This window comes from Crinia signifera, chromosome 1 (assembly GCF_055691185.1).
Source record: "Crinia signifera chromosome 1, ASM5569118v1, whole genome shotgun sequence".
Taxonomy (NCBI): Eukaryota; Metazoa; Chordata; class Amphibia; order Anura; family Myobatrachidae; genus Crinia; species Crinia signifera.
This window is the reverse complement of record NC_139217.1, coordinates 103283277-103290776: the sequence shown is the minus strand read 5'-3', so window position 1 is coordinate 103290776 and position 7500 is coordinate 103283277. Positions and strand designations below refer to the sequence as shown.

Genomic DNA, 7500 nt, shown 5'->3' with positions numbered 1-7500 from the left:
TATAAAAAAGAAAAGACATTACTTTACATTTAACATTTAACAAAGGACATACTATTACTTCATAATAATACATCATTTCTTACACTATTTGCTTTAACCTGTGTTGCTCATACCTTTCCGAGTCAATAGCCCTATTTATTTATTGGAGGAAATAGTGAAAACAGGAAAAGGTGAATGGATAAATCCCATATATAGTGAGACAAGTGCTTACTTTGTGTCTTTTTTTTTTTCTTTTTTTTTTCTTTCAAATGTGTATTCACTATTTTGTAATTGAATATTATTTTCTTTTATACTAAGATGAAAGAGATCTATATCATAGTCCTCTTATATGTGATCAGGTACATTATTTGTACTAATTTAGTGAGACTCCACTGATTGTGTGTCATTTTACCTATATATATAGTTTTCTTGTACGTGAGAACAAACAAAAAAAAAAAAAAAAATTTTTAAGTGCGTAATTACATTAGGCCCTCCATCCATCCATTCCTGCCTCTCATCCCTCCCTCCCTTGTTTCCTGCTTATCTATTTAATCTTTTGTTGTGGTCGTTTTTACTCCCCTTGCTGATAGGTTCCCATAGCTGATACATTCCATCTATCCCATATCTCCCTATATTTCTGGAGTGTTTCTCTAGATTTGTACGTAAATTTTTCATGTCCTGACGTCTCATTTACTAGTGCTCTCCATTGATGAATAGAGGGTGACTCTGGGGCCAGCCATTTTCTGGCTATTAGCACCTTTGCTGTATTGGTGTATATGCCCTGTTCTGCCATTTCTCAAAGAGACTCTGGAAAGTAGATGTGTCTCTACCTTTTAACCAATTGGAAATATGGACCAATTGCGCAGCAAGGTAGTATTGGCGAATATCCGAGAGGGCAAATCCTCCATCTATCTTAGTTTTTACCAAAGCCCTTATAGCCACTCTCGGAGTTCCACCCCCCCAAACAAAAGAAGATATAATACTATTAATGGACGAGAACACCTTTTTAGGTATATATATAGGCGAATGCTGTAATAAATATAAATACTTGGGTTGGATAACCATCTTGATTAAATTAATACGGCCAGTCATTGATAGTGGTAGTTTCTTCCACACGTGGATCCTAGATTTAAATTTTTGCGTTATTGGTTCGATATTTTGGACAGCGAAGTCACCTGAGTTGGGAGTAATCCATACTCCTAGGTATTTAAACCTAAGAGTCCACTTTAATGGGCAAAGCGGGTCTATCTCCTTCGGAATTATTCCAGATATTGGAAGGATATTGGATTTAGACCAATTTATGCTTAGCCCTGAATATATCCCAAATGACTCAATTATCCCCAACACCGAAGGCAGCATTGACCCTGCATCACGGAGGAACAACAGTATGTCATCAGCGTACAAGGATATGATATCCATGGTGCCACCCATTGATATACCTCCAATACTCGGAGACACACGCATATAACTCGCGAGAGGCTCAATTGCCAGGGCGAACAGGGCAGGGGAGAGAGGGCACCCCTGCCGTGTCCCTCTTTTTAAAGGAAAGGGCTCGGATGTACATCCGTTAATTGATACACGTGCAACTGGATCCGAGTATAGTATCTTAATCCATTGTCTAAATCTTGGGCCAAAAGCAAATTTATCCAACACCTTAGCCAAATATTTCCATTCTACTGAATCGAAGGCTTTGGTGGCATCCAGGGATACCACCGCCGCCCTCGATCCAGCACTTTTCCCGCTCTGTAAATGGCAGAACAGCCTTCTTAGGTTTTGTGATGTACTTCTGCCTGGTATAAACCCTGATTGATCTGTATGTATAATTGATGTAATGACAGAGTTTAGCCTGGTCGACAGAATTTTAGCTAAAATTTTAACATCTGTTGATAACAGTGAAATGGGTCTATACGATTCAGTGGAGGTGGTATCCTTATCTGGTTTTAAGATGACAATAATAATAGCCTCTGACATGGAGGGGGACATAGTTTCACAATAAAATTGTGTATTAAACAGATTCAGTAGATATGGACAAAAATAATCTTTAAATTTTTTATATAATTCTATGGGTATTCCATCGCTACCTGGAGCCTTATTATTTGGAATTGCTGTTATGGCATTTTCCACCTCTTGTAATGTAAATGGAGATTCCAGTGTTGCTACTGAATCCATTGATAGGGTAGGTAGCGTGATCTGTTGGAGATAACTGTCCAGTTGTTCTCCCCTGTATGTTGCCCTTGAGGCGTATAGATTTTTATAGTATGCAACAAACACCTCAAGAATTTCCGATGAAGTATTACATAGATCTCCTTCTAAATCATAAATTTGTTTAACCGTTGTATTGTTTCTATCCTCCCTCGAGAGATAAGCCAGATAGCTTCCCCCCACATCATTTTGTGAATATAAATTGTGTCTAGAGAATAGCAGCCTTCTCCTGGATTTCTCCAGGAGATAGTCTGTCCATCTCTTCCTAGCCTCACTCCACATCTCTTGATCTATCGGGGATCTAGACATCAAAAAAGCTGTTTCTAATTGGCGACACTCCTTCTCCATTTTAATCTCCTCCCTTCTACTTTCTCCCTTAATTCGAGCTACCCTCTTAATTAAAGTGCCTCGGACTATTGCTTTAAAGGCATCGTGTTTTACGGCGGAGTCGGGATAAGACATGTTATGTTCTTGAAATTTATCCCATTCAGATATTAATTCATCCCCTTCCCCCATTAATGACAGCCAGAAGGGGTTCAATTTCCAAAATCTCACTCCTTGGGGAATTAAACTTTCCAAAATCAATGTTAGTGGTGAGTGATCGGAAATTCCCTTTCCTAGATATTTCACCTCTATTATTTTGGGAATCAAGTCAGGTGATACAAGAGCCATGTCTATACGGGAGAATGCCTTAAAAGATGTTGAATAACAGGAATATTGGATGTCCTATGGGAATCGAAATCTCCATATGTCTATTAACCCTAGTTCTGATATCGTTTTTGCAAAGGGTGTTGGAGAAGTTCCCTTCATATTAACTTGTGTATTAGGTCTCCATCTATCCATTGCAGCATCTAAAATATTATTGTAGTCTCCAAGACAAATAGTAGGTGTTGTAGGTGATAAGGCTATAAAGGCCAGTGCTTTTCTCAAAACATCATTATTATAGGGGGGAGGGATGTATATGGCAAGTATATGTACCAGAGTCGAATCAATAAATGCCCTCAGAAACACATATCTGCCATACTGGTCTACTTGGCTATAATCAAGGCTAAAAGGAACAGTCTTCTTAATCAGAACTGAGACCCCTCTTGAGTTCTGGGAGAATGTAGAGTGAAATTGCCATCCTACCCATGGCTTCTTTAGGGCTAGTATTTTACTTCCAGTTAAATGTGTCTCGGATAGGCATGCAATATCTACTTTATGCGTTTTGATTTGTGTGAGAACCAAGGCTCTCTTAATCTTATTATTTAGCCCTCTTACATTCCAACCCATCAATTTAAGGCCCTTATATCTAGTCGCCATCTATAGACCACACATTTGTATATACAATATAGATAAACAATATAATGAGAATAACCAAGTAAAAATCAAACCTATCGGATCGGCCCAATATTATATGTCTGGATTGTAACACTTGAAGTTTCATGGAGAAATCAACAGTAATTATATCCCTTATTATCGTATACATCCCTTTAAAGCCCTGTTTGAGAGCCAATAAATGCTTTAACATCATACAATAGACTACCACAGAACCATTTGAGAATAGGGGTCGAGAGAATCAAAGAAGAGGAATCAAAACCATCAGCAAGGAAGGAATTCAATTGTAGTGCATAGACTATCTCAAAAAGCATAAGCAACTGTTGTATCACACAATAATATGTAGGGCATATTCGCCCTTCGCATGTAAGCAAGAAAAACAAAATATTCAAAACATTGCATGACATACTCACAAACAACCCTCCCTTCCCTCCCTGTATATCCATAATAAACTAAGATATACCTTTACCCAGACTTACTAAGAGAGAAAAAAAAAAGACCCTTAACACGTTGGGGAATATCAGGAAAGATCCCGATCTAACCTGATAGCTATTTCTTAGTGGTAGCTCCCCTTTATGTATCAATTACCTACACTTAGATGAAAAAAAGGAATTTTCCCTAAATAGATTATCTCTCACATTATTCATCAGACACCAGAGAGAGCAGAATAAATAAACCAACAAATGGAATAAACCAATAAAAAAAAAAAAAAAAAAAAAAAATGGAATGGAATGGGGGGAAAAAGATGGGATAACAATGTCCACCATAGCTGGATATTTAAATATTGCTTCCAATATCTTGTAGCACCAGTATTACTGTTCCTATTTCCTCTCCAGCCATTTTTCAGCCTCTCCAGGCGAATTAAAGAAATGGGTCGTATTGTCATAAATAACCCTAAGGCGAGCAGGGAACAGCATAGCATATTGAATCTGCTTTTCACGGAGTTTCTTCTTAACAGATATAAACTGTGATCTTGATTTTTGTACATCCATGGAAAAATCCGGATACACTGCTACTGAATGTGTTTCGAACATCAGGGGACCTTGTGTTCGCGTTAGGTGTAGCAGTGTGTCTCGGTCCTTGTAATGCAGCATCCTGGCTATCATTGTTCGGGCTGGTGCTCCTGGAGGTAGTGCCCTAGAGGGTATCCGATGTGCCCTCTCAACTGCAAATTGGGCAGAGAATTCTTCTCTGCGAAATGATCTCAGCAGCCACTCCTCTAGAAATTTTTCCGGTTGCAAACCTTCTGCTCGCTCGGGAATACCAACAAGTCTAATGTTGTTTCTTCTTAAACGTCCCTCGATGTCTGATAGTTTAGATTTAACCATGGTCATTTGAGAGGATAACTCCTCTATTGTGTTTTTTAATGGGACTGTAGCATCTTCAAGGTTGCTGACCCTTTGTTCAGCTTCACTCACTCTATCTCGCAATTTTTGCATGTCATTCCTTATGAGCGACACATCAGCCTGAACATGGCCTATTAGCTCAGTGACCTTTGTTTCGGATTTCGCAATCGCCTCAAGTATTTGCTGCGTTGATTGTGCGGTGCCCATTTCATTAGAATCTCCAACACTGGTCGGCGGAGGGGGGTCGGCGGATAATGTTGACATGTCCTGCTGTGTCGACTGCGAATTTCTGGCATATTTTGCCAGACGCTGGCTTGTATTGGAGGCTTGTCCTGTTTTTCCCATTTTTTTAACGACTTGGGAGATGTTACACAGTTCAATGCTTTATATATAGGGGTTTGAATATATTTTGCAGCCAAGATCGTGTAATGTTATATACTTATATGTGCATTTTTAGTACTTGCACAGCTTCCCCAATGTCCTTGCAGTTCTCTAGTCGTCCTGCTCATAGACTGTTATTAGAGAGCCCTTCAGAAGCAGGTTTTTATACTGTGCAGCAGTATTTCCTTGGCTCCGCAATTTCTCCCCAAGCCTAGATTTCAACTGCAGTCATCAATCAACATTTGCAATAAATTGTACCTTTTGGCTGGTGATACGATTTTTCTTATGATTGACCCCTTCTCCCCTCTCTCCTTCTCCTCCTCTCCCCTCCTTTCCAGCAGATTCTCTTCCTTCTCTCTCAGTTTATCCTTATCTCTTTTCCTCCTGCTCTCTCTGTGTCTGCCTCTGGCAGACCCGCTGCTGCCCGTCCGAGACCTTGCCGTCTCCTTCCAGCCGCCGCTCTCACTCTCAGCCAGACACGAACGGCTCTCAGATCTTTCTCCTCGCCGCGGGAGAACAGCACACGCCGGCCGGCGAGGCAGGAGAGATGACGTCAGCGGGCAGCGCCAAGGTGCAGTCAGCGTACTCTCCGGCTGTAGAAGGTTCGTCCGTCCAGCACCAGAGGGGGTCTCAAGAGTCCACTGACGCCTCAACTCTCCTCTCCTCCAAGCCTCTCAGTATCTCGAGTTCCCCAGCCACCAGAGGGTAATATACGGGGATGATTTTTCAATCCTTCGGTATAAGGAAAATTGAATCAGGATAGGAACGCGGGAGCTACCAGAGCACACCACCTACTCCATCCTACGCCAAGCCACTCCCCGGACCCGTTTGTTTCTTACCGCTGCTGGTTCATTGTGCATGGTTTTGCTAGTTGTGGACTCAGTTGATAGAGCATTTGACTGCAGATCGAGAGGTCCCACAGTTCAATTCCGGGTGCCCCCTTAAAACAACTTCTAATGTGGAATGCTGTTGGTTCATTGTGCATGGTTTTGCTAGTTGTGGACTCAGTTGATAGAAAAAAAAAACTTCAAGGAAGTTTGATAGACCATTATACAATATTCTTACATTCATCAATGCTGCATTGGTCTTGGTCAGTGAACCAATGAGTTTTTGGCGCGCATCAAACACATGGGGGTATAGCTCAGTGGTAGAGCATTCGACTGCAGATCGAGAGGTCCCTGGTTCAAATCCGAGTGCCCCCTTCAAACAACTTTTAATGTGGAATGCTGCTGGTTCATTGTGCATGATTTTGCTAGTTGTGGACTCAGTTGATAGACCAATCGACTGCAGATCGAGAGGTCCCACAGTTCAATTCCGGGTGCCCCCTTAAAACAACTTCTAATGTGGAATGCTGTTTGTTCATTGTGCATGGTTTTGCTAGTTGTGGACTCAGTTGATAGAAAAAAAAAACTTCAAGGAAGTTGTGCAAAGTTTTGCTAGTTGTGGACTCAATTGACAGAAAATAAATATTTCAAGGAAGTTTTATAGACCATTATACAATATTCTTACATTCATCAATGCTGCATTGGTCTTGGTCAGTAAACCAATGAGTTTTTGGCGCTCATCAAACACATGGGGGTATAGCTCAGTGGTAGAGCATTCGACTGCAGATCGAGAGGTCCCTGGTTCAAATCCGGGTGCCCCCTTCAAACAACTTTTAATGTGGAATGCTGCTGGTTCATTGTGCATGGTTTTGCTAGTTGTGGACTCAGTTGATAGAGCATTCGACTGCAGATCGAGAGGTCCCACAGTTCAATTCCGGGTGCCCCCTTAAAACAACTTCTAATGTGGAATGCTGTTGGTTCATTGTGCATGGTTTTGCTAGTTGTGGACTCAGTTGATAGAAAAAAAAAACTTCAAGGATTTTGATAGACCATTATACAATATTCTTACATTCATCAATGCTGCATTGGTCTTGGTCAGTGAACCAATGAGTTTTTGGCGCCCATTAAACACATGGGGGTACAGCTCAGTGGTAGAGCATTCGACTGCAGATCGAGAGGTCCCTGGTTCAAATCCGGGTGCCCACTTCAAACAACTTTTAATGTGGAATGCTGCTGTTTCATTGTGCATGATTTTGCTAGTTGTGGACTCAGTTTTTAGAGCATTCGACTGCAGATCGAGAGGTCCCACGGTTCAATTCCGGGTGCCCCCTTAAAACAACTTCTAATGTGGAATGCTGTTGGTTCATTGTGCATGGTTTTGCTAGTTGTGGATTCAATTGACAGAAAATAGAGATTTCAAGGAAGTTTGATGTACATTATTCTTACATTCG

At 41.0% G+C, this 7500-nt stretch overlaps 3 non-coding genes across 3 annotated transcripts; all 3 read left to right on the top strand.

Annotated features, from left to right (window-relative positions):
- The first annotated feature begins 6355 nt into the window (after window positions 1-6355).
- On the top strand, window positions 6356-6427 carry TRNAC-GCA (transfer RNA cysteine (anticodon GCA)). Its single transcript has one exon. It is a non-coding gene; the product is annotated as a tRNA-Cys (tRNA).
- A 372-nt stretch (window positions 6428-6799) lies between these two features.
- TRNAC-GCA (transfer RNA cysteine (anticodon GCA)) lies at window positions 6800-6871 on the top strand. Its single transcript has one exon. It is a non-coding gene; the product is annotated as a tRNA-Cys (tRNA).
- A 312-nt stretch (window positions 6872-7183) lies between these two features.
- TRNAC-GCA (transfer RNA cysteine (anticodon GCA)) lies at window positions 7184-7255 on the top strand. Its single transcript has one exon. It is a non-coding gene; the product is annotated as a tRNA-Cys (tRNA).
- Window positions 7256-7500: the final 245 nt, after the last annotated feature.